Consider the following 26,383-nt stretch of genomic DNA (forward strand, 5'->3'; position numbering starts at 1 on the left):
TGTACGTTTAGTGAAGTGATATTTCTTGGTTTCCCAAAAGGCTCTTATTAAATCTGCGAGTTATACACAGAATGGAGCACAGTGCCTGGCTCATAGTAAAATGTCTGTTAATAAATGAATACACATATGAAAAGGAAAAACTAGTATCTATTTTCTTGTAAGAGTAATATGCCTCCCGCTCATCCCAAAGTTAGCGGTGTTTGTTTTGGGGTCTCTTTGGGGCTTGATTAGCTGGACACAGTCTCCCTGGGAACGTCACAGAGATACAGTGACCTGTGAGCCTGCCTGAGGAGACAGGCATTTTCCTTCATGTTTTCATACACACAATGCTCCTCGATCATCTCCCCAAGAGCAGGTGAAATTTCCTGGTACAAAGTTGAAGTTCAGTGCAGGGTTCCGCCGTGTCCAGGCCGCCTCCCATCTAAGGCACGTGGAATTCCTGTCCAGAGCAGGGCTTTTCCTTCAGGAACACCTCTGATCACAAAAAGTAAGGGATGGAACTGAGCAGCCCCAGCGTAGCCAGATGTTAATTTAAAGCAACAGGCACAAAAATAATTAATTTTTTTAAAAAAGCCACAGGCATCTCCTACTCCTATTGCAGGACAAAGGAGTGGCAGTGCTTAAAGGGATACTAAAAAAGAAAAAGGGGATTTATTCCACACGTAGACTATTTCATCACTACAAGAAAATTAAGTGTCTTGAATGATTATCCCTTTGGCCTCAGCAGGGAGTGGCTGAGTCCAGTGGTCTCTAAGTGGGTGCCCTTGGTGGGCTGGGCACCTCCTCTCCCATCCTCTAGCTGCTGTTCCCTCCCACCCCACACACGCACACACACTCTAAACCCCCCTTAGGTGGAAGTGGACGGGAGGTGAGATCCTAGCAGCCAAAGTCAAACCTGACAGGTGCAGACATGACTCGGCATTGGGGCCTTCTTCAAGATAGCTGTCCGGTCATTGGCATTTGTCTTGTGGGAGGGTCCATGGGTCCCTCACAGCCCTTCCCCATCCCTGGGGATCTCCCACCTATGGCACCTTGACATGGCTTTGCCTTTCTGACAGTTCAGCTCCCATTCAACCCGTCTAGGGGTCACCTTCCCTTCTAGAAGGTCCTCTTAACCCTGCTCCTCTCCATGGAGACACATCTGGCCCTAGGAAACAGCCAGGCATTGTTGCCCAGCCAGAGTCTGGGCCCTTCCCAAAGCACGCCATCTCACGACTTGGCCCGAGCGGGTGCTCTAGCCAAGCCCCTCACCCATAGACATTTTCAGCTGTGGGTCAGGGACTAGTTCTACACCCGTTACATGTTAAGGCACACAGAACACATTCTCTGGATGGTTCCCTGGAAGCCCCCTCAGTTGGTTTAAGAAAGGAAGAAGTTCCCCTTTACCCTTCCCACATGGGGGTCGGGACTGGACACAGACGGGGCAGAGATGGACAATATTGTCCACTCTCCAATGAAATCTTCATTTCTTCTTTTTCTGTCAAAGCCTCAGCTTCCGTGTATCTTCACAGCGGTTGTTTTAGTCTCTTAGCTTGTCACGGGTGGGTTGTCTTGCCCTTGGTCATTGGTGCTTCCAAGGACACGCCCAGACAAACAGGAAGCTGTCTCAGCCCTGTCAGGCTTCATTGATTCCAGCAGCCCTTAGATGCACACGGAGTCAGTGGGATGTGGATTCAGATCCCAGCCCTTTGCTTAACAAGCCTCTGGGGCAAGTTACAGAACTCTTGGCTTCCAGTTCCTCACTTGCAAATCAGGTTTAAAAACCCTCAGTTCACAGGGCTTGGGAGAAGTTTAGGGAGATAATATTGCAAGGCATTTGGCACGGTGTCTGGCTTATGATAAATGTTCACTAAATAGGAATCGTTATTCTCACAGTCCTGCTGAGATGTGAGCTTCCTGCTCTCAGCCTGGGAGGCATTCAGGCTTTCAAGGGCTGTTCTGCAGCAGAGATAACCTCGTCCATTTTGCTGCCAGTTGCTAGTTTGGCTCCCTGAAGCGCTGGGGAAAGACCACAGGGGTTATCTTCACACAAGGCCTGGTTCCCATCCTGCCCTATCACACCTCAGCTAGATGACCTTAATATTCCCGAGCTCCAGGTTCTTCCCCTGAAAAGTGAAGACATCACTCTGTCTTGGAAGTAAACCCTCCTTGGCTTCACTGGGCCGTTGTGACGATGAAATTAGGTGGCATATGGCAGGTGTCTGGCACAAGGCTTGTAGCCTGGGGGCTCTCAGCAGTGAATAATTTCATCACCCTCCCCACTAAGGTGGTATCTGTCACCTACATGTCTTAATCCACAAAACTATTGTGAAGTTTGAAGAAAAGACTATGCAAGAGGGACTTTCCTGGTGGCATGTTGTTTAAGACTCCGCGCTCCCAATGCAGGGGGCCCGGGGTTCGATCCCTGGTCAGGGAACTAGATCCCACATGCATGCCGCAGCTCAGAGTTTGCATGCCACAACTAAGGAGCCGGGGAGCCACAACTAAGGAGCCTGCCTGCTGCAACTAAGACCCGGCACAACCAAATAAATAAATATTAAAAAAAAAAAAAGACTATGCAAGAGTGTACCTTATAAAGGGTCACATGCGTTGTAAAGGATGAGTGGGCTCTGATGATTAGCCCGAAGAATGCAGAGGCCAGAGGGTCTCTGAAAACTTCCTGAAGAAGAAACCACTTTAAATTTCCTTCCTCAAGGAAGATTCAAAAGAGTCTGTTCTGCTGAAATGTGTATTCCTTTCATAGGAATAGCACACACATGATTGGTAAAGGGGATACAGTGTCCATATTATGTGGAAGTCATATTGATTCCTATGCAGTATATTCCAGCCTGTACACATTTTGAAGCAATTAGGAGCACACCTTCTCACCACTAAAGAGGAAGTTGTAGCATTTTATGAAGACCTTAAAAAACACGGAAAATCCTGCAGAAGCGCTTTTCTCTGGTACAAGTCATCACTGGTTTAGTGGCTTCATGAACCACAATCCCTTCCAATGTTAGGCTCTCTGGGGAAGTGGAGAGTGCAGATACTTCCTCTGGTATTTAAGAAAAAAAATGTTTTTGAAGAAGTCTAAACCTTAGATTTTTCACTTTGGTGGACCTAGCCTCTGTTAGAGGCAAATGCCATAAAGATCTTACATCTGGGCGAAAAGAAAAAACCTCAGGTTTAAGTCTGCTAGGACGAAGTGACCATGAGTCTGGGAGCAAATGCTGCTGGTGATTTAGCCCCGCTGCTCTTTTATTGGGATTGGTGCTGGGGTTTTTTGTTTTGTTTTGTTTTGTTTTGTTTTGCGGTACCGGGCCTCTCACTGTTGTGGCCTCTCCCGTTGTGGAGCACAGGCTCCGGATGCACAGGCTCAGCGGCCATGGCTCACGGGACCAGCCGCTCTGCGGCACGTGGGATCTTCCCGGACCGGGGCACAAACCCGTGAACCCGTGTCCCCTGCAGTGGCAGGCGGACTCCCAACCACCGCGCCACCAGGGAAGCCCTCGGTGCTGTTTTTGTTAGAGCTCTGCCTACAAAGACCCATAGGTTTTAAATGATCTGCTCCAAATTTGTTTGTTAAACCCTTTCGTATTTACACCATGTGATTTTGCAAAAGGATTTTGTTTTACTTTGTTTTGTTTTGTTTTCAGGATCATATATATGGCATTGTGGCAAAAATGCCCACATCAGGATCTGATCAGCAAATCAGAATTACCTAAACCTCCAAGAAGCAAAACTAAAGTGCTTTGGGGGTAGTTCATTCCCCCTCACCTACACATTTTCCAGGCTTGATGAAAGTCATGTTACCAGGGCAAGAGAATATTCCTCACACAGAATAAAGTGAAACTCAGATATAACCTCCTCCAGGAAGCCCACCCCCGCCCCTCATGCAGCCAAGTTGGTCTAGGTGCTCCTTCTCTGGTTCCCCCAGCTTCCTGTATTTCTCTGTCTCTGCTGCTCAGATTACATCGTGTGGTCATTGCCCATGTCCATATCTGTTCCCCCCCCCCAATGTGATGTCACTGGTCTTCCAGGGTCCAGGGCTCAGCATAAGGCCAGCCACTGGGGTGGCATCAGGAAACATTATGAACTGAACAGAATGATATAGGAGCACAGTTGAGGGCTGGTGAATATAATAGTGTGACTCTTTGCCTGTACTTCTAGTCTTTGAGAATTTATTTCAGAGTTTACCATTGTAAGCCAGTTGTAAGCCTGTTGGAACACTTTTTATAAAGCTTGCAAAGTATTTCAGTTTTGTTTACTCGCTCTGGCACAGGCTTCCTCGCAGCCTAAATATCCCCCTGGGCCTCGGAGAGCTATGTGGATGCATACAAAACCAGGGACAGGACCCAGAGCGCTGCGTGTGCACAATGAATAAAACCAGGGCAGCAGAGAATGGGAGGGGGGTGATAAAAAAGCCCGGGGCTCTAAATTAAGCCAAGCTCTAAGCCACACTCTGCCATTCACACACATTGTGTGTGAGAGTCCCTTTGCCTCCCTGGGCTGTAGTTTCCTTCTCTGTGGAATGAGGGTCTTGGAGTAGGTTCCATTATTTGTTCAACATATACAGGTCTTCAGGACCTGCGCAGTCCCACAGAGGAAAAACTGAAGACAAGGCTGCCCTTGGGAGGTCACAGCCTGGAGAGTGAGACAGGCTCGTGCCCACAAGTCCCTGGGTGGATGTAGGAGGAATTAGCATTTACTGAGCACCAGCTGTGTCCTCAGCACTTTATATCTAATGTCTAATTTAATGCCCCCTCTAAGGTAGCCATTATACCCCCATTTTATAGTGGGGAAACTGAGGCTCAAGAGGTTAAGTGACCACGTGTGCTAGCAAGCAACAGAGCTGGCATTTGAACCCAGGTCTGCCTGACTCTAAAGACCAAGATGGTTCCCACCCAATTTGAACAGTCTATGACTTCATGATTTAAAAAAGAAAAATTAATTCAGGAGAATGCGTGTTCATTTCCTTCCTTAAATCCGGGCTTTTAACTATTTAAATTTTTAAAAAAAATTTTTTTTCTGATTCAGGAAGTGGATAATGTCCTGTTTTAGATTATATGTTACAAAAAGCTGAAAGATGGCTCATTTGTTCATTCATTCATTCACTCAATCATTCAACAAATACTTATTGAGCATTTACTATGTACTGACCATGCACTGCTCTAAGCACTGGATATACCATAATGCACAAAGACAGACAAGGTCTCTGTTCTCATGGAACTGACTTTGTACTGGGAAGCAGATGATAAAGATGAAAACAACTAAATAAGATGATTTCGGTTTATTCTAAATTCTAGGAGAAATGTAATCTAGGAGAATTGATATGGTAAATTTGGGTTCCATCTAAGTTAAGGTAGTTAGAAATGGCCTGAGGAGATGAAATTTGAGCTGAGATCAGGTTGAGAAAGACCTAGCCAAGTGATGATCTAGGGAAAGTGCTTCCTGGGCTGAGGGAATAGTAGGTGAAAAGGCACTGAGGTAGGGCCAAGTGAGAGTCTCTGAGGAACAGAAAGGAAGCCGGTGTGTCTGGAGTAGATTAACAATAGGGAAAGTGGCAGAAAATGACGTAGGAGGGAGATGGGATCATACAGGGCCACGGCACGGAGTTTAGACAGCTAGAGAAAGTCACTGGCGAAAGGTAAGCAAGATAATGACATTCAGCCTTAGAGATGAGAGGAACAGTAGTCATTCTGACCCAAGCATCTCACCTCACATTGGTCCAGCGGAAGAGACCTGCCCAGAGACTAACAGGGTCAGTGAGTGGGAGAGCCAGGAGTTAGTGAGAGACCCCATTGAAGCAGAGCACTCAGCCAAACCACTGACTCCCTGTAATGCAACTGCCCAGCCACTGCCCTGGCCCAGGCCACCAGTGTGTCTTTCTCCTGATCTATTGCACTAACCTTCACTGGTCTTCTGACTGTCACCCTCACCCTCCTAAGGTTAATTGTCCACACAGCGGGCAGAATGAACATGGTAAACCTTCATTTCGATAATGTCTCACCTCTGCTCAACCCCTCTGACGTCCTCCCTGTACCTCACTGTACCTGTTCATTTGTCTCCCCACCAACCCAGAGAGCAGGCCCTTGTCTTAAATATCCCTGGATCCTTGGTGTGCTGGCTAGAGGCTCTGGCACATAAAAGGCACTCAGTAAATGCTGAATGAATAAATAAACATGCAAATATAAAATCTGCAAATAAGCACACTAGGTGATTTCATTTCTGTCTACGTAGGGGAATCTATCTGGTTATTATTTATGGATAGCACATTGGCTAAGAGCATGGGCTTTGAACTGGACCTCCTGGGTTCAAATCCTCTCTCATCCAGTTACCAATGCTTTGACCTTGGATAAGTCATTAACCCCTTTGAGTCTCAGTTTCCTTGTCTATCTAGTGGGGATAATAATAGTATCCAACACACAGTGTTGTTACAAGTATTACACTAGTTGGTATACATAATAAACCATTCTTGGTACCTCTCAACTATTAGTCATTGATATCATTGTTGATATCTCCATATGCAGTGAGGGAAACAATGCCAGAAAGGTCTGGATGGCTTCAGTGGAGACTCCTGGTATAGGAGACAAAGTGCTGTCTTTGGAAGTTTCCCCTAATTTGCTGGGGCAACCTTGGGCAAGTCACTTCATGCTTCAGAGTCTGTTTCCACATCTGAAAAATGGAGATAATCGTACTCCAGCTGTAGCTTTGAGATTAAGTATATCAAGTTTCTGGCACAGTAACTAGCACCTAATTCCAAAGGCAACAAACGTTTCCTTTTGCTCTTCTCCCCACTGGCCTGTGAGCTTGCCAAGCACAGGATCCTTGTTAACCGGGCCTGAATCTGCCCACCCGCTCATGCCTAGCACGGAGTCTGGCCCTGTGAACAGACAGTAAACAGTGAATAGAGAATTAATACTTGTGGACTCCGAAGTGGGCTCCCTTCGCCTGCTTCACACATCTGTCCCTTCAGTTTTGTTTTTTCTGCCAGAAATCTGGTCCAGAGAATCATCATCTCTCACGGTGGCTATGCCCACAACCACCTACTGAGCTCCCCATTCAGAGAAGGGCTTGTCCCTCCAGCTAACTGAACATGGTGCCAGATTTGTCTTTCTAAAGCACAGACCATGTCCCTTGCCTTGCGCAGAAGCCTTCGTGGCCCACCAGAGCTGCCCCCCACCCCCAGCTCCTTAGGCTGGTGTTTAAGGCTCACTACAGACCACCCCAGGCTGCCCCTGCCATCATGTCCTCTCTCTCTGCCCCTCTAACCTTACACACACACACACACACAGAGGCACCAGACTGAATCTTAGTTCCTTGGCATCACTGTGCCTTTGCCCACATTGTGCCCCCTGTCTGGAGCGGCCTCCCAAGGCACCACCCCCATACCCCAAGGTCCCACTCTAATGCCACCTCTTCACCTGGCCTCACCCACATGCACAAGCTACAAGTGTCCCTCCTGCACCTAAGTTCCCACGGTGCTTCATGGTGCAGCTCCTCACCCACCTGCTGCCCCAGATGTTGTATTGTGTTTACCTCTGTGCCTGGGCTAAGTGGGCCCTCAGTGAACGTGATGGACGACCGCGGTTGGCCTCCCCTCTGGAAGGGTAGGGATGTGTCTCCTTCATCTCTGCACCTTTCCTCTCTCACACACACGTTTTCCTGAACACAGCAGGAGCATGATGCATATTTAATAGATGAGCCACCTAGCCTTGCTGTTCTAGTAAGCAAAGGTGTCTTGAATTGGTCTTTGTTCCTCAGTCCTGCTGACGGCCCGAGGTCAGACCACACCGTCGTTCACTTGGACTGTTAGGCCCCTAGCAGTGTCTCCCTTCTTTCCTTTTGAGCCTGCACAGACTATCGGAGTGACCCTTCTCAAACAGAAATCTCATCATGATGCTGTAAACCTTTCATTAGCTCCAAGTGCCACAGAATGAAGCCTCAGCTGCCTTCCCCTTCAGCCTAGTCTTCTGCTCCCCCAGGTTCCCTTGCCCCCCGCCCCACGTACTTCCTCGCATTCCTCCAGTTACTGTAATCCCATGGCGACCCTGTGTTGTTTCAGGCCTCTGTGTCTTGACATATGCTGTTCCCTCTTCTTCAAATGACACCCCACCTCCACTCACCGTCCCCCAACATCTGATAAACAGCTGCCCATGCCTCAAAACCCAGTTCTGACAAAAGCTTCCTCTGTGAAGGAGGAGGTGGCTCAGCACATGAACAGCCCCCAATACTAACCATACATCCACCCCACGATACTGGGCATTCACTGTGCACCAGACATCCCCTCTAGGCAGCCGCTGCACTGGCCAGATTCCTGAGGTTGCAGTCGTCACTGTGTCGATATGAACTGTGCTTGCACCTGCCTCGTTTCCTCGCCCGGAGCCCTGAGGTCCGGGCTGCTGCCGGCTGTCATCACTGAGTGCCCCGTGTCCCCTAGTGCTCGCAAGGTGCCGGCACACGTGGAAGACCAGTAAATGAGCCACACTGAGTGCAGGGAGTGGAGGGGAGGAAGTCAAGCGGGGAATAGGGTGGGACAATGTCGAAGGTTTGACCCAAGGCTGCCAGGGCCTCTCGAATCTTATTTCAGAGTCCAGGATCCTCCTGGTTAACAGCAAAAGATGCTTCCGCTTCGGCTGTCCTGGGGCTCCTGCTCAGGCTTTGGGTGAGTGGTTCTCAGTGGCAAAGTCCTCAGGAAATTCCCTGCAACCCCCAAAATGCTAGGCCAATGAACAGGTCCCACAGGCTGCTGACAGCTCAGCACAGTGCGAAATGCGGCAAGAAATAAGTCAGTCTGGCATTGGCTTCAACCATGCAGACCCTCAATGTGTCATTCTTCTCTTTAACAAAGCTTTGCCGATACTTGCTATGTGCTTGGCACCGAGCACAGAGAGAGAAATTAGATGCTTCCTGCCCTGGAGAAGCGGCTTGTCTGGGGAAGCAGGCTGTGTGATCCAAGACACTTCCTGGAACAAGTAAGTCACCACGTGGCTAAGTCCCAAATAGCAGGTTCCTGAAGGAAGAAGGAGTCTGGTGCATTCCAGGAACTGAGAAGACAAGTGGGGAGCACCTGGAGATCAGGGCCAAGATCCCAAGGTGAACCTGAAGAGACCCTGCAAGGTGGAGGGAGGGGGAGGGGCACAGCCTTGGAACTATAATAACAGCTAACATTTGTGTGGCACTCGTTATGTGCCAGGCACTCTTCTAGACATTTTACATGTGTGAACTCCTTTAATTGTCCCAATAACCTGTAAGGGTAATAATTGCGATTATTATCCTGTGAGTCAAGGGAAGCCATTGAATTGTGTCAAGAAGGGAAAAGAGATCAGATCTGTGTATGAGAAACTTCCCTCTGGCTCTGGTATGGAGCACTGAAGGGGGTCAGAGTAGATGCCAAGAGACCCATCAGGAGGCCCACACTAGTGGTCCAGGGTGGTGCTGGGGGGTGGGTGGAGAGAAGGGAGCGTATCTGAGAGCTGTTAAGGGGGAGAGTTGACAGAACTGGTTAGCAGTTACTCATTAGCAGTACTCAGCCCAGGTCTCTGACAAACCTCCCCTCCTCCTCTAGGCAAGTTAAGGCCCCTCCCCCAGGCTGGCCCAGGCCTTGCTTCCTTCTAACAGTCCTGATCGTACCCAACACCAGACTCCAGGTCAGTTTTCCAACAAGCAAATCACAAAAAGTCAGCTGCCCAAATGAATAATTCCCCAAACCACCACTTTGCCAAATGGCTTATAAGCCAGAAACTAATTCATCAAAAGCCAAATCATTCGAAGTTAATTCCCTAAGTTTGCTTGTTTCTTTTGAAAACTCTTATGCAATTTATAGCAGTTGGTGTTAGGTGGGATAGACTTTTTTTGTATTAATATTAAGTAGGCAAAAAAGAAAACTTATAAAACATGCATAAAGTATTTAAAAATGATACAACAAAACTCCTGCACCCAAAACCAGTTTTTAAAAATGAACACTACCAAAAACAATTTTTATATTTAAAAAAATGAACATTACCATTACCTTGGAAACCCCCTGAGTGCCCCTCCCTCATCCCATCGCCTTCCTTCTCATCCCAGAGATAATCACTCTCCCAAATGTTCTGCCTTTCTCTCTTGCTTTTCTTTATAACAACATAATTGTATCTTTAAAGAGTATCGGTGTTTTTGTTTTTGTTTTGTTTTTGTTTTTGCGGTACGCGGGCCTCTCACTGTCGTGGCCTCTCCCATTGCGGAGCACAGGCTCCGGACGCGCAGGCTCAGCGGCCATGGCTCACGGGCTTAGCCGCTCCACGGCATGTGGGATCTTCCCGGACCGGGGCACGAACCCGTGTCCCCTGCATTGGCAGGCGGACTCTCAACCACTGCACCACCAGGGAAGCCCAGAGTATCGTTTTTTCAGTTTTGCATGTTTTTAAACTTTATATAAAAGGAATTAGAGCACACCTGTTTTTCTGTGACCTTTTTTTCATTCAACATTATGTTCCTGAGTTTCATACTTGTTAATACATAGAGTCCTGATTCATTCATTTTCTTGGTTGTATAGTATTCTGTTTTATGAATACATTATAATTTATGTATCCATTGAGTTGAGGAAAACTTAAGATGGTTCCAGTGTTTTTCCATTACACATAGTGCTAGTAGGAACATTCTTGGATATGTCTCCTAGGGCACATATGCTATGGAATTGATCTAGTTCATTCTTTTTTTTTTTTTTTTTTTTTTTGTGGTACGTGGGCCTCTCACTGTTGTGGCCTCTCCCGTTGCAGATCACAGGCTCCGGACGCGCAGGCTCTGTGGCCATGGCTCACGGGCCCAGCCACTCTGCGGCATGTGGGATCCTCCCGGACCGGGGCACGAACCCGTGTCCCCTGCACCGGCAGGCGGACTCTCAACCACTGTGCCACCGGGGAAGCCCCGATCTAGTTCATTCTTTACAACAATCATATGAGGTACATATAATTAGCCTCATTTATAGATAAAGTAACTGAGGTTCAGAAAACTTCAATGACTAAAGATAGGAGTCTAATAAGAAGTGTGAGGCTTTTATATATTGAATCTCCCCACCTCATGAAGTGGTCTCTCAGAGGAGAAACCCACCCTCTGACCCATGCCCTAAGCAAAGAGTTGTTCTCTGGACAACTTCTAATCCGTCCCCTCCCCCTACCCCCCTATCCCATTCCTCACAGCATCCTACCAGTCCCTCCCTCCAAACCTCATTTCTCCTTGTCCCCTCCCTTTCTATGCCTAAACCCCACTACTGTCCAGGTTTCAAATTGATGCTGACCACCCCCTGAGTTAAAACCAAGAGCCAAGGACCTTATCTCCCACCTACTCTTCCCACCTTTCTTATCTCTCAGCCTCTTGCCCCCAGGTAGGCATCTTCCCTCCCCTTCTGACGACACACACCTCTGCCCTACTCTGAGAATCCCGATTACTCTGCCTAGGATGCAGTGTATCCCTCTCCCAGATGGAGTTCTTTGAGCAAGGGTCTTTCATGTCTATTTCCACAGCAGTTCCAGAGGGCTTCTCTAGTGATATTTACACCTTATATCTCATGTTATTAAGGACCTGTCTTATTCTCCTTTATCTCCCCTGGGCCTTGCACAGAGTGAGTAACAAATATTGAATGAAAGGATTGATTTTCACCCAAACCACTTCCTGTGCCATGCCTGGATTAATTTCAGTTACTGTTTACTGATCTGCTTTAAAGTACCAAATGCTGTGCAAAGCCCTCCTGCTCTGAGCAAGCCGAGTCATTCTCTCCATCTCATCTCTCCAGGCTCAAGCAAAGGGCCTACCCTGCATTTGCATCTACGCTACCTTGCTGGCAACAGTCTCCTCTGAGATATCCTAAAGTTCTAGCCCCTAACAAAAAGCACTAACATTCACATAGCTCTTTCGAGTTTAAGCAGCACTGTCAGACGCATTTGATCTGTCCAGCCATTCAGTGCTACCGGTGTCATGATCTCCATTTTGCAGATAAGAAAACCAAAGTCCACAAATATCAAGTGACTCACCCTGATCCACACAGAAAGACTACAGAATTGAAGCCAGGTTTTCTAATTTGAGAGCCCTTGCCTTTCCACTATATTTAGCCATCTTCGCCATGAAGCCTTTGTCAAGGCAATGGAAATTGACATGGTAGAGTGGTGTGGTGGGAAAGGATGCCAGCTTGGGGTAAGTCGGCCTTTGAGTTTGAGCTTCGTCGCTTAGTAACTGTGTGACCTTAATCAGGTCACCAACCTCCCTAATCCTGAGTGCTTCATCTGCAAATGGGGCAGTAGCACCTACCTCACAAAACTACAAGGATTCAATGAAAAAAATGTGTGTGAATTGCCTTACATGTAGTCAGGGCTCAGTAAATCTTAGTCCCTTACCTGGCCCTTCCCCCAAACTCTATGACAATAATCCAGTACTCCAAGTTCTGAGCCTTTTATGTGCATGCTGGGGACCGCTCACCCACAGAAGATGGAGACACTGAGTTCAGCACAATGGACAAATGCATAACTTCCTCACTCTTGGGTCCTGGTCTTTTGTGTTCCTCTGGTTGGTTGGTTGCCTTTTGAGACTTTTGAGAGCATATATGTTTGGGTTTGCCCACAGCTTTATGCAGCATGGTTTAGCTACAGAGCATAGTCTTAGCATTCCTTCTCCCATAATGAACCCTTCACCCTGCCCAACAGCTATCAAGCCGCAAAGGAGTTTGTGGTTCCTTGAAGCCCACATCACCTTCAGGGGATTTTTTTGTAGCTGCTTTTCATCTCAGAAATTATCCCCTGGGCTTCCCAGGTGGCGCAGTGGTTGAGAATCTGCCTGCCAGTGCAGGGGACACGGGTTTGAGCCCTGGTCTGGGAGGATCCCATATGCCACGGAGCAACTGGGCCCGTGAGCCACAACTACTGAGCCTGCGCGTCTGGAGCTTGTGCTCTGTGACAAGAGAAGCCGCGACAGTGAGAGGCCCGCGCACCGCGGTGAAGAGTGGCCCCCGCTCGCCGCAACTAGAGAAAGCCCACGCACAGAAACGAAGACCCAACACAGCAAAAATAAAAATAAATAAATAAATAAAACTTGTACTACATGCTAGACGCAGGACAAATTTAAAGGAGAAAATTAAGAAAAAGGAAAGAAAAGAAATTATCCCCTTCCACACAGATGGTTGGTCTATCAGTCCATTTCTGGAGACTTAACTGTGTGCCAGCTCATGTACCACACATCAGAAATAATTACTATAATGACTGAGGCTGCCAGTTCCTGGGCATTTATATGTGTGCAATAGCACTATGTGCATTATACACATGATCTCATCTAATCTTAATAAAATATTGGGATGGGTGGCTACTCCATTTCAAAGATGAGAAAACTGAGGATTAGAAAGGCTTGGTAACCTGTTCAAGACTGCACTAGTTGCAGAACTATGGTTCAAAACCCTGTCCGATTCCAAAGCTCAGAGTTCTTTCCCTGCCATAGGAATCTCCCCAGTCTCTTAATGGGAGATAGAAACCCAGAAACAAACACCTCATTCGTTGCAGATAGCACTTTGTTTCTGATTATGAAAATTGGTTCAGAATATAAAGCCCTACTCTGGGGAGGAGGGTTAAGGAACTGGGGTGAGAGGAAGACTTACTTTTTGAGTACCTTTTTGTACTTGGTGAATTTTTGAACTGTGTAGTTACTTTTCTTTTAACCTAATGACGGGAGGCGGGGAGGGAGGCGGGGAGGGTATGCCATCCCCAAACGTGCCACTTTGGCATGTGGGTTATTTTGAGCTGAAGGCAGTCAAGACCCAGCACTTAGGAAAAGCTTTTTACCTCTCCCTTAACGGCCTAAAACAATTTAGAGTGGGGGCCTGAACCAAGAAGACAGCTGTTACCAGAGACAAGTATTTCATCTGAGAGACATATCCGCGTGGCAGCGCAAACATCTGCTCTTCTCACCTTTCTGTGAATTGCTTCCCCCTCTTTGAAGACCCAGACTCCTATCCCTTTCCTTAGCTCAGGATGGTAGATAAACCTCAATTGCCCTGTTGCCTTTGAGTCTCATATATTTGCAGAAATTTGTTTTTCTTCTATTAATCTGCCTTTTAATTATGGGGGTGGGACGTCTCAGCCAAGAACCTAGAAGGGTAGAAGGAAAATTATTTTTCCTCCCCTACACCAGTTTTTTTAAACCAATTAAAACGTAGTAGCACATTTTGAAAATACAGCTAGTAATAAAAATCATTCCTAACCCCACTTCACACAGATACTCACATCTGCCTTTTTCGCTAGGCACACGCTAAAAAATGGGATTATATTTACACATGCCGTTTTTTGTAACCTGCTTTTTTTCTCATAATACTATCTTACGACATTACTTTTCATGTCTATGAATATAGATCTAATGGTACTGATGCAGTTCAGGTGGCTTCCAAGCCCCTTTATATGTGAGAATGCTGAGACGAATTTTGAACGGGAGTTTGCAGCATCCTGTCACAGCGGGAGGCAGGGACAGCGGGCTCACCGCAGGGCATGCTGGGCCCTGTGCTGCTGGCTCAGGGAACCGAGAGGCCAGGGGCGGGGCCCGGGCCGGAAGGCGGGCCCGAGGGTGGGTCCGGGCCGGGTCAGGGCTGGTGTCCGCTGGTCTCTCCACTTCAAGCTCACTGGCGTGGCTAGAGTTGAGTGGAGTAGTGATCGAGCTGCGGAGGTTCATGGCTGGGATCTGCTCCTGGAGGGTAACTTTGGTTCCCCTCTGGCACTAAACTCGGTGGCACCGGCGGGCGGGCGTCCCCGCCGGGGAGAGTTGCAGACTAGGTTACGCGAGTGCCCAGAGCTTGCTAGACTTCAGACCTGCGGGCGCCCATGGCGCAGGTCGGTCATTTTGACAATGAGGCCCCCAGGCAGCCAGGAGGCTTGCGGAGGCGACCACCGTCAGGGATGGTGGTGGAGTGGCCCAAGGGGAGATTTAGGACATTTCTGGACCCCACAGTGTCTATTTTCCGTGTTCTTAATGAAACCTTTTAAAAATTAGGAAATAAGACATACACAAAAATAGAATAATAAAACCAGTCTCTATGTACTCATTACCCAGCTTAGTCACATCTTAGTATTTTCCTATATTTGCTTCAGCTGTTTTGTTCTTTAGGCAATGAAGCGTTAAATATACAGCTGAATGTCTCTGTGTAACCTCCCTAATTGCATTTCCTTCTCTCCCTGTAGATCGTTGCCATCTTGAATTTGGGGTTTATCAATTTATCAACTCAGTGTGTGTTTTTATGCTTCTAGTACATACGTATTTATCCACAAAAATAGACGGCATATTTAGCATGTTTTAATCTTTATATAAACGGTATTCTCCTGTAACTATTCCTGAATTTCCTTTCATCCCCCTCAATATTTTTGAGATTCATTCAATATAACTGCTGTATAATATTTCATTTTGTGATTACACTCCAGTTCATTTAAACATCCCTCTGTTCAATAAATAATCACACAGTGAACATTCTTGGACCTGCCTCCAAATACACAGGTGTGATAATTTTTTAGGATATATTTCTAGGAGTGTACTTGCTGAATCATGGTGTACGCACAGCTTCACCTTTGCCAGACAGCGCTCCCCAGTGATCATAAATCATTTTACATTCCTACCAGCAATGTATAAAAGTTCGTATTGTTCTATGTGGTTGCCAAACTTGATTTACTTTAATAAAGCTTTAAAAAGTTTCTTTTTCAACCAAGTTCAAATTGCATCTCTTCTCTTTGCTCTCAATTATACCCAGTATGAATTATTTTGCCTCTCTAAGCCTGGGTTTTCTTATCTGTAAAATGGGGATAATGATACTTAACCTTGCTATGATGAGTAGGAGGATTAAAGAAAATAATGCATATAAAAATGCATACTCAAATGCCTGGCTAGAATTTGATAGGTACTCCAAAAATAGTAGTAGGAAGAGGAGTAATATTAGTAGTAATAATAACACTAATAATAATAAATGGTAAATTTGTATTGAGTTCTTGCTATGTGTCAGGCGTCGTCCTAAGTGCTTGAAGCTCATTGTCTCAATTACTTGCAATAGCAACCATATGAGGTTGGTATAAGTATTAGCATAGTTTTTCAGGTGAGGGAGCCAAGGTGTATATAGTTCAAGCAAATTGCTCAAAGTCACAGAGATAGTAAGAGGTACTGCTGGATTCAAATCTCAGGTTTGTCAGAGAGTTTGGACTTTGAAACTGCAGACAACGGAGAATCACTGAAGGAGAATAATTCATTCATTTGCCTGACAGCGGTTTGTGCTACCCTATAAATAGTGATCATTATTATTATGTTGACGAGGCAGTGTAGAGAGGAGGAAGGAGAAAATGTTGGAGTTAGATGACCCACTTTGTGCCTGGCTCTGTGCTAGGCATTATGGATGCACTAGGGACCAAAACACTTTCCTTGAGGTTGCCTGGAGTCTGGTTCAGTGTTTCTCAAGACCTGCTTCCTGGACCATCTGCCTGTCAATGACCCTGGCTGCCTGGTCAACATGCAGATTCCCAACTCCCCCCTCCCCAGAGATTCTGATTCTGTAGGTTTCTGGAGAAACATTATGAGCAGAGATTCTGACATTCACATAAGTTTGAGAGTCACTGATCTTGCTGGTGAGGAAGACAAGTAAACAGATGGCTACAATACAGAATGATAAGAGTTACAAAGGCAGGTCCTGGAAGAGTTTCTGGAGGAAGTCCGGTCTAAGCTGAGACCTGTCAGATAAGAAAAAGCCAAGGGGGCAGAAAGGAAAGGGTAGATTCAAGCTGAAGGGAAAATGAGAGAAGTGGCTCTTTTAGAGAAGAGAATTTTAAAGTATTTTAGTGTGACTGGAGTGCAGAATGAAGCAATGAGGCTGCAGAAGTGGGCAGAAAAGTCACAAAGGTCACAGAGCCTTGCTGGTCATGTCAGTGAGTTTGGACTACCCTAGAGGGAGTGGGAAATTTATTTTTTTTGGGAGAGGGCATCGATAGTTTTGAATTTAAGAAAGAACCCTGTGGGGACTGCCCTGGTGGTCCAGTGGTTAAGACTGCGCTCCCAATGCAGGGGGCCCAGGTTCGATCCCTGGTCAGGGAACTAGATCCCGCATGCCACAACTAAAAGCCCGCATGCTGCAACTAAAAGATCCCGAACACTGAAAGGAAGATCCCGCAGGCAGCAACGAAGATCCCGCAGGCAGCAACAAAGATCCCGAGAGCCGCAACAAAGACCCAGTGCAGCCAAATGAATAAATAAATATTAAAAAAAGAAAAAAAAGAAAGAACCCTGTGGTAGACACAATGTAAAGAATAGGCTGCAGGACTGGAATAGGGCAAGAATTTCCTCAGGGCAATCAGGAAGGGAACAGGCACTACTGACTAGGACTGAGACAATGGCAGGGAGAGAAGGTGGGAAGTGGACAGATAGGAGAATCCATACGGGTGATAACTGATTGGATACGGCTGGATGCGGATAGGAAGGAGTTAAGACTTTCTTTAGCAAACTGGGTCAATGGTTGTGAATTTCATCATAGTTAAAAAAAACACTGGAAGAGAAACCAGTGTGGAGGGAAAATGACAAGATCACTTTAGGACATACTGAATCTGAGATCCTTATGAAATACCCAAGTAGAGCCGTCCAGAAGATAGGTGGAAATCCTGCTAGTTACTCACTCACTATCCTCTCCCCCTTCTTCTCTCCTAACAGAAGCCAGCTTTGTTTGGGACAGTGAAGTGCCCAATTAAAACATTCACCCTCCTAGACTCTCTTGCCAGTCTTCCCAGACTCTCTGTGGTTGGTTATGAGATCCAGTTCTGACCAATAAGCTCTAAGTGGACATCCTCCAGTGGAGGTTCTGGAAAAGCTATTGTTTTCCTGATAACAACGTACAGGCCCAGGCGGCATTTGCCCTTCACCCTGTCCTTCCCGCTTCCTGCCTCAACAGGGTTGCGATGCTTGGACAAGATACAACCATTTTGTAACTTTGAGGATGAAGGCTTATGCTAAGGAAGGTAGAGGAGGGAGACAGAAGGATTTGGACATTTTGGAGCTGTTATATGGCCCTGGGCTGTTTACCATCTGAGAAAAATAAACCCTAATTTAGTTAAGCCATGGGGACTGGTTTTCTGTCACCTGCACAAAACATGATCTTAATTGATTCAAGGGCGAAAGCTCTGGAGACCGATCTGGGTTAGAGATAGCGATTTAGGTCAGCATCTAGATGGTAACTGACAGTGTTTGGGTCGATACAAGAAAACCAGGCACCCAAAACGCACAAAAGTAAGAGATTCTTACGGGTTAAAGGACAGAGAGGGCTCAGTTTGTGGGCAACGTTGAAAGGCGGAATTCCTGTTCACAGGGCAAGTGTCTTTAGGTTACTTTTTTGTTGTTGATGTTTCCATAACCTCATTCAAAACAAAACAATCCATTTAGGACTATTCAATTCATACTCAACCCACCTGAAATTTATTTTGTAACAACTTTCCAGGTGCTTAAGCAAGGGCTGATGACTCTGGTCATAAGTGTGGTGACTTACTTCCCAGGGTGTGGCATGTCTGGGGCTCGGGAGCTGACTTGGTAAACCTCAGCTGTCCTCTGTTTTTCCTGGAGCAAGTACCCCTGGAGTTCCTTCTGGGAAGGTTGGTGCGAGGGCTGCTGGCCCAGGACCTGTGTTGCAATTTAACCGGCCTGTCCTATCTTTTGTCAAGATTATTTGTCACAGCGTCCTAATTGATTAAGAAGCCAATCAGGCTAATTTTCCTGATTCCTCACTTCTCCCCACCTTGCCCCCAACAAAAAAAATCTCCAGGCCAGAAATCTATTCTCGCTAACACATGGAAACATGTTATTCCCTCTCTTGAACACTTTTGTGGTCTCTAGGATAAAGCCCAAATGCCTTATTACAGCATATTAAGCCTCAATCTTTCCATCCTCCATCCCTGATAATTGCTTCTCTGCACACATGGGCAGCCACCCTGAATGTCTCATTCTGCCCACATTCCTCTTGCCCTTTCAAGCCCTTGCAGGCTGTTTTCTTGCCCAATAATGCTTCCTCCATCTCCTGCACTGACTGCCTACCCACACATACTCATTGCAGCCAGATTCATTTGCTGGTCTTCCAGCAGCCAGGAGTAGCTGGAAATCCAGGAGCAGTCCACTTCCTACTTCTCCCTCAGTCCCTCTGCCCCCCATCCCCAGTCTCTCTCCAACTCCTGTTGATTCTATCCCCTAAACATCTGTAAATTTGTCGTCTCCTCTCTGTCACTCCTGATACTAACCAAATCACTGCAAGTCTCTTTAGGAGCCTCCATGTCTTCAGTCTTTCCCAATTCAATCAATCCATCCTCCCCTCTGCACATTTACCCAGGTCGATCTCTTCCTTAAAACCCTCTAGGTCCCTAAGGGAATCGTCCCTGCAGAACTCTCAAGCCTCATTTTCTACGTTCCAGGAGTTGAGAAAGTTCAAATCCAGTGTTGTCCACAGTCCTCTCTGTCCTGCACAGCCCCTCTTCTGAGCTCCTGCAGGACCAGCCTGGCACAGTACTTAAGAACATGGCCACTGGCACCAGAGTGCCTAGATTCCAGCCTCTGCTCAGCCACTATTAGCTGGGTGCTCTTGGGTGAAACCTCACCATGTCAGTTTCATTACTGGTAAATGAGAGCTAAAGGTAGCCCGCATTCATGGGGTTGTTAGAAAGATCGTAGAAGGTAATGTTGAAAAGTACTCAGAACAGGGTCAGGAACAGAGTAAACATTACATAAGTGTTAACTATTATAATTGTTTGTTACACCTCATTTCTATGCTTGAAATGTGTCTATTTTGTCCTCTTCTATTGTCTAGAATAGTGCCAGAGACACTGGCAGCAGATGGCTGTGGCTAGAGTATGGGAGTGGGGGACAGACTGTGAGAGGAAATAACAGGGAGACTAGGGGCCAAGGAAGTTTAGCTACCTCAAGGAATGTGAAATTGGCTTTTTGTTTTCTGTAATCCAAGTTTCATCTTAGTTTAGAAAGAAGTCTTATGGGAAGATCAGGCCCAAATGTTCCCCAGTATCTTCCCTGTGCCTAGTGGACAGTATGATTCCCTGTGCTTCACCAAGGACGCTTTCTCCTCCCTTCAGAGTAATAATACCACAATACCCTGAGATGTACTGATCTCATTCCATTTCCAGGTACTGTATTTAGCAATTATTTTTTGAATTTAATCTAAACATGAAGTGGGTACTACTGCTTCGCCATTTTATAGATGGGGAAACCTTAGAGAGGTTAAATTACAGCTTATTAAGAGGTGAGTTTGGGATACAAGGTCATGTTTGCCACTTTCCAAAGCCAATACCCTTAATGCTATTCAGGTTGCTTCATAAAAGTGGATTTGTCACTTAATCTGAAAAATATCTTCAGATTTGCTCACATGCTAGACCCAGTTCTGGGCACTGGGAACATAAATTGAATATAGGAGCTCCTTTCTCTCCAGGAACTCATAGCTGCCTTGTGGGTACGAACTAGTCAGCAGGCAGTGAAGCCAAGTGTGGGAAATGCACAGGGACCTAGAGAGCAAGGGGAGGGAAGCATTAACTCTGCCTGAATAGTGGGGCTTGGGGTCCAGCCATAGAAGTGGCAGTTAAGTCTCAAAGTTTGGGATTGGGAGTGATGATCACACTAATGATGTTTCTGGAAACAAAAGCATCGACAGGTGCATAAAACATTTATTCTTTAATGCTTATCATGTACTGTAAGTGACAACGGGAAGCTCCAAAATGATCTGTATTATTTTATTCTATTTTAACAAAACAATACATGTCTATGGCTTAAGGAAACATACACACATGGGCTCCCCTGGTGGCGCAGTGGTTGAGAGTCCACCTGCCGATGCAGGGGACACGGGTTCGTGCCCCGGTCCAGGAGGATCCCACATGCCGCGGAGCGGCTGGGCCCGTGAGCCATGGCCACTGAGCCTGCGTGTCCGGAGCCTGTGCTCTGCAACGGGAGAGGCCACAACAGTGAGAGGCCCGCGTACCGCAAAACAAACAAAAAAACATACACACACACAGAAAAATGTTTGACCAGTTATATACCAAAATATCAGTATTATCAGTGGTTACTACCAAGTGATGAAATTTCAAGTGATTCTTTATATATACATTTTTTTAATTGTGGATTATATTTTTATTTGTATAAATACATTTTATATTATGAAACATAATTTTATTGTAGAAATGTAAATTGGTACAACCACTTTAGAAAACTATTTGGTGTTATCTAATAAATTTGAAGATGCAAAGACACTTCCATTCACAGGTAACATGTTAAAATTTGCACACGTCTATCAGATTTGTAAAAATGAAGGTTCAGGGTAGAATTGGTTATAACAGCGAAAATGGGAAACAACTTATATCCATCTCAGGAAAATGGATAAATCCACTGTGGCTGTCATACGAGAGAAGACTTTTTTTATTTTTAATTAAAATTTTTTTTCTTTTTGGCCACACTGCTTGCGGGATCTTAATTCCCCGACCAGGGATCGAACCCTGGCCCACAGCAGTAAAAGCACAGTGTCCTAACCACTGGACCACCAGGGAATTCCCCAGAAGACTTATTATAAAAGACTAAAAATGAAGAAACTACAGATTTATGGCATAACATGGATGACTCTTAAAAGAATAATGTGGAGCTTAAAAAAGCAAATCTCGGAAGAATATTTATTATATGAGTCCACTTTTATAAAATTCAAAAACATACAAAATTTATGCTCAGGGATACATTCATGTGATAAAAGTATATAGAAAAGTAAAGGAATGATAAAAACAAAATTCAGGAAGGTGGTTGCTTCTGGAAGGAGGAAAGTGATGAGATTGGAGAAGGACACACAAGGGCTTAAGGAATCAAGTTCTATCCCTTAAGCTGGGTGGTGGCTATATCAAGATTCACTTCATTATTATTCTTGATACTTTATATATAAGTGATATATTATTTTATATATCATGTATTTCATAATAAAACTTGCCCTTATCTATATTGTTAATTTTTTCATAATGAATGTGTATTGCTTGTTATATTAAACAGAAAGTAAATAACAAATGTAGTAACACTTTAAAAATTCTTCTTCTCTTGTACCTTTTCCATCCTTGTCTTTTTATGTCATTCATTCACCACATATTCACTGAGGACTTAATCTGTATCAAGCTGTATGTTGGGGATTACAGTGGTGTTACATGGTGCCTGTACTCGTGGAGCTTACCTTCATGTGTGCCCTCCATATCCCTATAAAATTCTCAGAGTTAGGCTTCATTCTCAATATTTTACAAATTCATTAGCAATTTTTCTTAACATAGCTGTTACGCACCCATGCTCTGAAGCTAGAATGCCTAAATTCAAATCCTGGCTCTGCTGCCAACTAGTCATGTATATTCAGGCAAGTTACTCAACCTCCTTGTACTTTAGTGTCCCTAACTATGGAATGGGGAAAAGAACAGTATCTAAATACCTCATAGGGTTGTTGTAAGATTTAACTAAGTTAATGTAAATAAAGGACTCAGAACAGGGCCTGGCCCATGGTTAAATGTTTAATAAATGTTACCTTATTATTATTATTGTTCTATGACTATTCCCTGAGCACCAATTCTGTGTCAGGCCTAAGTGAGGGACTGGAGGGAGATACGGAGGTAGAATGCGACAGGGGCTGGAGACCAACTCCTAAACAGACTACTGTGAGGGGTGAGAAGGGCTATGGTGGAAGGAAACCCAAGGGCTGCAGGAACATAGAGAGGCCCCAACCCAGGCTGGCTGTCAGAAGACTCTTCCCAGAGAGGCTTGGGGCTCTGTCCCCAGGTTGCAGTCTATTGTGTTTGGGTGATGCTCTAATATCCCCTATGAACGGGGGCTAGGAATTGTTGATAGGCTGCCATGACTGTGCCTCACTGTTAGAGAGGCCAAGAGGTAACTTGTAGATCATAAGGTCGTTTAATCTGTGGTGAGCCTACACACGCAGTCTTGGTGGATTCAAATTTTCCTTTGCAGTTATGAAGTTATGGCGCAATGTATCTCATGTGGAAAAAATGGATTACAGCTGGGATTTCTTTAGTTGTTTTGGGAACTAGTAGAAAGGGTTTCCAGTAGGAATCTGGTTCAAAGCTTTCAAATTCGGGTTCTCATTTGTTAGTTGAAAAATAAATATAGGCTTTGGAAATAACCTAAAAACCTAGAAGTAAGAGAGTAGTAACATGGATATTTAATAATTAAGTAAATGGTGGTTTATCTATAAAATTGAATATAACTATTAATACATTTACAAGGATTTTTTTAATAGCATGAGAAATGTTTATGAAAAAATATGCTGTACTAAGGCATTATTAGCTCTATCATGTGAAAAAGAATCCATAGATAAAATGCTTGAAGAAAATATACCTAAAGGTTGACAATGGTTATTGCTAGTTGGTGAGATTATAGGTGATTTCCTTTATTTTTTACACTTTTTTGGATATTTTCTAATTTTTCCAACATGAGAATGTATTTTAAAGAAAGCTTTATTAAGACATAACTCACATACCACACAGTTCCACTATTTAGAACATTTAGTGTACAATTTAAAGTACACAATTCAGACTTCCCTGGTGGCACAGTGGTTAAGAATCCGCCTGCCAATGCAGGGGACATGGGTTTGAGCCCTGGTCCCGGATGATTGCACATGCCATGGAGCAACTAAGCCCGTGAGCCACAACTACTGAGCCCATGAGCCACAACTACTGAGCCCACGTGCCACAACTACTGAAGCTTGCACGCCTAGAGCCCGTGCTCCGCAACGAGAGAAGCAACCACAATGAGAAGCCCCCGCACCAAGACCGCAACTAGAGAAAGCCCATGCACAGCAACAAAGACCCAAAACAGCCAAAAATAAAAATTAATTAATTAAAAAAAAGTATACAATTCATTTTTTTTGTTGTTGCGTATTTACAGAGTTGTGCAACCATTACCACAAACTAATCTTAGAACACTTTCATCATCCCCGAAGAAACCAGTGTGTGCCCACTAGCAGCCACTCTGCATTCCTATTCCCTCTCTCAGCCAACAACTGATTTATTTTCTATTCTATAGATTTGCCTGCTCTGGATGTTTTGTATAAACAAAATCATACAATATGTACCCTTTAGTGTTTGACTTCTTTGATGCAGCATAGTTTTCTAGGCTCATCCACATTGTAACATGTATCAGTATTTCATTTCTTTTTATTGCCAAATAATATTCCATTGTATGGATATTCCACATTTTATTAATTCATTTATCAGTTGATGGAATTTGCTTTGTTTCCACTCTTTGGCTATTGAGAGTAATGCTGCTATGAACATCCTTGTACAATTTTTTGTGGACATATGTTTCAAGTCTTTTGAAGTAGAATTTTATATATATATATGTATACCTAAAAGTAGAATTGTTAGGTCATATGGTAACTCCACTTAGCATTTTAAGGTACTGTTTTTCAAAGTGGCTGCATCATTTTACATACTATCAATGTATGAGTGTTCTAATTTCTCCATATCTTTGTTAACAATTGTTAGTTTGTTTATTTATTTATTTATTTGGCTGCACCTGGTCTTAGTTGCAGCACGCAGGATCTTCATTGCGGCATGGGGAATCTTTACTTGCGGCATGTGGGAACTTTAGTTGTGGCATGTGAACTCTTAGTTGCGGCATGTGGGATCTAGTTCCCTGACCAGGGATCAAACCGGGGGCCCCTGCATTGGGAGTGCAGAGCCTTAGCCACTGGACCACGAGGGAAGTCCCATATTGTTTGTCTTTTTGATTATAGCCATCTTAGTGTGTGTGAAGTAGCATCTGATGGTGGGTTATTTTTTTGAATTTTAATTATTTTTTATACAGCAGGTTCTTATTAGTTGTCTATTTTATACATATTAGTGTACATATGTCAATCCCAATCTCCCAATTCATCCCCCCCCCCACTTTCCCCCCTTGGTGTCCATACGTTTGTTCTCTACATCTGTGTCTCTATTTCTGCCTTGTAAACCGGTCCACCTGTACCATTTTTCTAGATTTCACATATATGCGTTAATATACAATATTTGTTTTTCTCTTTCTGACTTACTTCACTCTGTATGACAGTCTCTAGGTCCATCCACGTCTCTGATTGTGGTTTCGATTTGCATTTCTATTATGGCAAATATGAACATCTTTTCATGTTATTATAGGCCACTTGTATATCTTGCTTGGGGAAATGTCTATTCAGTTGCTTTCCCCATTTTTTTGGGTTATTTTTCTTTTTTTGAGTCATAGGAGTTCTTTATATATTCAGAATATGTCTCTTATCAGATATATGATTTGCAAATGTTTTCTCCTATTTTTGGTATCATTTGTATCAAAAGTTTTAAATTTTGTTGAAGTCCAGTTCATCTACTTTTTCTTTTGTCACCTGTGTTTTTGGTATTTTATAAAAGAAACTATTGTCTAACCCTAGGTTACACAATAGATTTACTTTTATATAAACTTCTAAGAGTTTATAGTTTTAGCTCGTACATGTAAGTCTATGATCCATTTTGAGTTAAAATTTGTTTATTATGGCAGGAAGCTAATTTAATTCTTTTGCATATTGATATCCAGTTGTCACAGCACCAGTTGTTGAAAAGACTATTCGTTCCCTTGGCATCCTTGTTGAGAATCAACTCACCATAAATGTACAGTTTTTATTTCTCGAGTCTCAATTCTATTCCATTGATCTACATGTTTATCCTTATGCCAGTACTATACTGTCTTGATTAGTGTAGGTTTGTAGTAAGTGTTGAAATCGGGAAGTGTAAGTCCTCCAATTTTGTTCTTTTTCGAGATAGCTTTGGCTGTTCTGGGTTCCTTACATTTCCATGCATTGCATTTATACTGGGGGGGGGGGTAGTTTTTTAGAAAAGAGAGAAAGGAGGACAGACATTGCTGAAGGACCTATGAAATACATTTGTGTTTTCTGAGTGATACTACTGCAGTGCACCTTTTGCCTTTGTGAGAAAAATTAATTTTCCTCCTCTAAATTTTTCCTGGTCATGGTAGGTCCCACCTCCCTGTAACTGTTGATGTGACAAGGTATTAATTTAGCCAAGACCTCATCCCCTGCTTTGAGTCATTTGGCTGAGTTAGGGGTTCTTTCCACATAAGGGCTCCCGCAAAACCTTAATTTTTGCTTTATTCCTAGCAAGTATTATCACAGTCTACAGTTGTGGTCTCTACAGTTTTTATTGCACTCTCATCAGCAAATCACTTTTAGTATGTATTTCTGCATATTCATTATGAGTATACAAATATATGTATATTTATTCATTTATAAATTATATACACTTATGATTAATATATTAAGAATACACGAGACAGAAATTTTAGAGGACAAGATAAAAAATGACTAGAAATAGAAGTTTTCCCACACCTCAATTTTATTAAT

At 44.4% G+C, this 26,383-nt stretch overlaps 1 protein-coding gene, 1 long non-coding RNA gene and 1 other non-coding gene across 3 annotated transcripts in view; 2 read left to right on the forward strand and 1 right to left on the reverse strand.

Annotated features, from left to right (window-relative positions):
* Positions 1 to 26,383, forward strand: part of ACER3 (alkaline ceramidase 3) — a 221,207-nt gene that overhangs the window by 12,686 nt on the left and 182,138 nt on the right. The window lies entirely within an intron of this gene.
* On the forward strand, positions 14,569 to 15,683 carry LOC137231330 (uncharacterized). Its single transcript, XR_010946457.1, has 2 exons — positions 14,569 to 14,680; positions 15,165 to 15,683. It is a non-coding gene; the product is annotated as an uncharacterized lncRNA (long non-coding RNA).
* TRNAK-UUU (transfer RNA lysine (anticodon UUU)) lies at positions 21,458 to 21,530 on the reverse strand. Its single transcript has one exon. It is a non-coding gene; the product is annotated as a tRNA-Lys (tRNA).

The sequence above is a fragment of the Pseudorca crassidens genome, chromosome 9, assembly GCF_039906515.1.
Source record: "Pseudorca crassidens isolate mPseCra1 chromosome 9, mPseCra1.hap1, whole genome shotgun sequence".
In the NCBI taxonomy this organism is placed as follows: Eukaryota; Metazoa; Chordata; class Mammalia; order Artiodactyla; family Delphinidae; genus Pseudorca; species Pseudorca crassidens.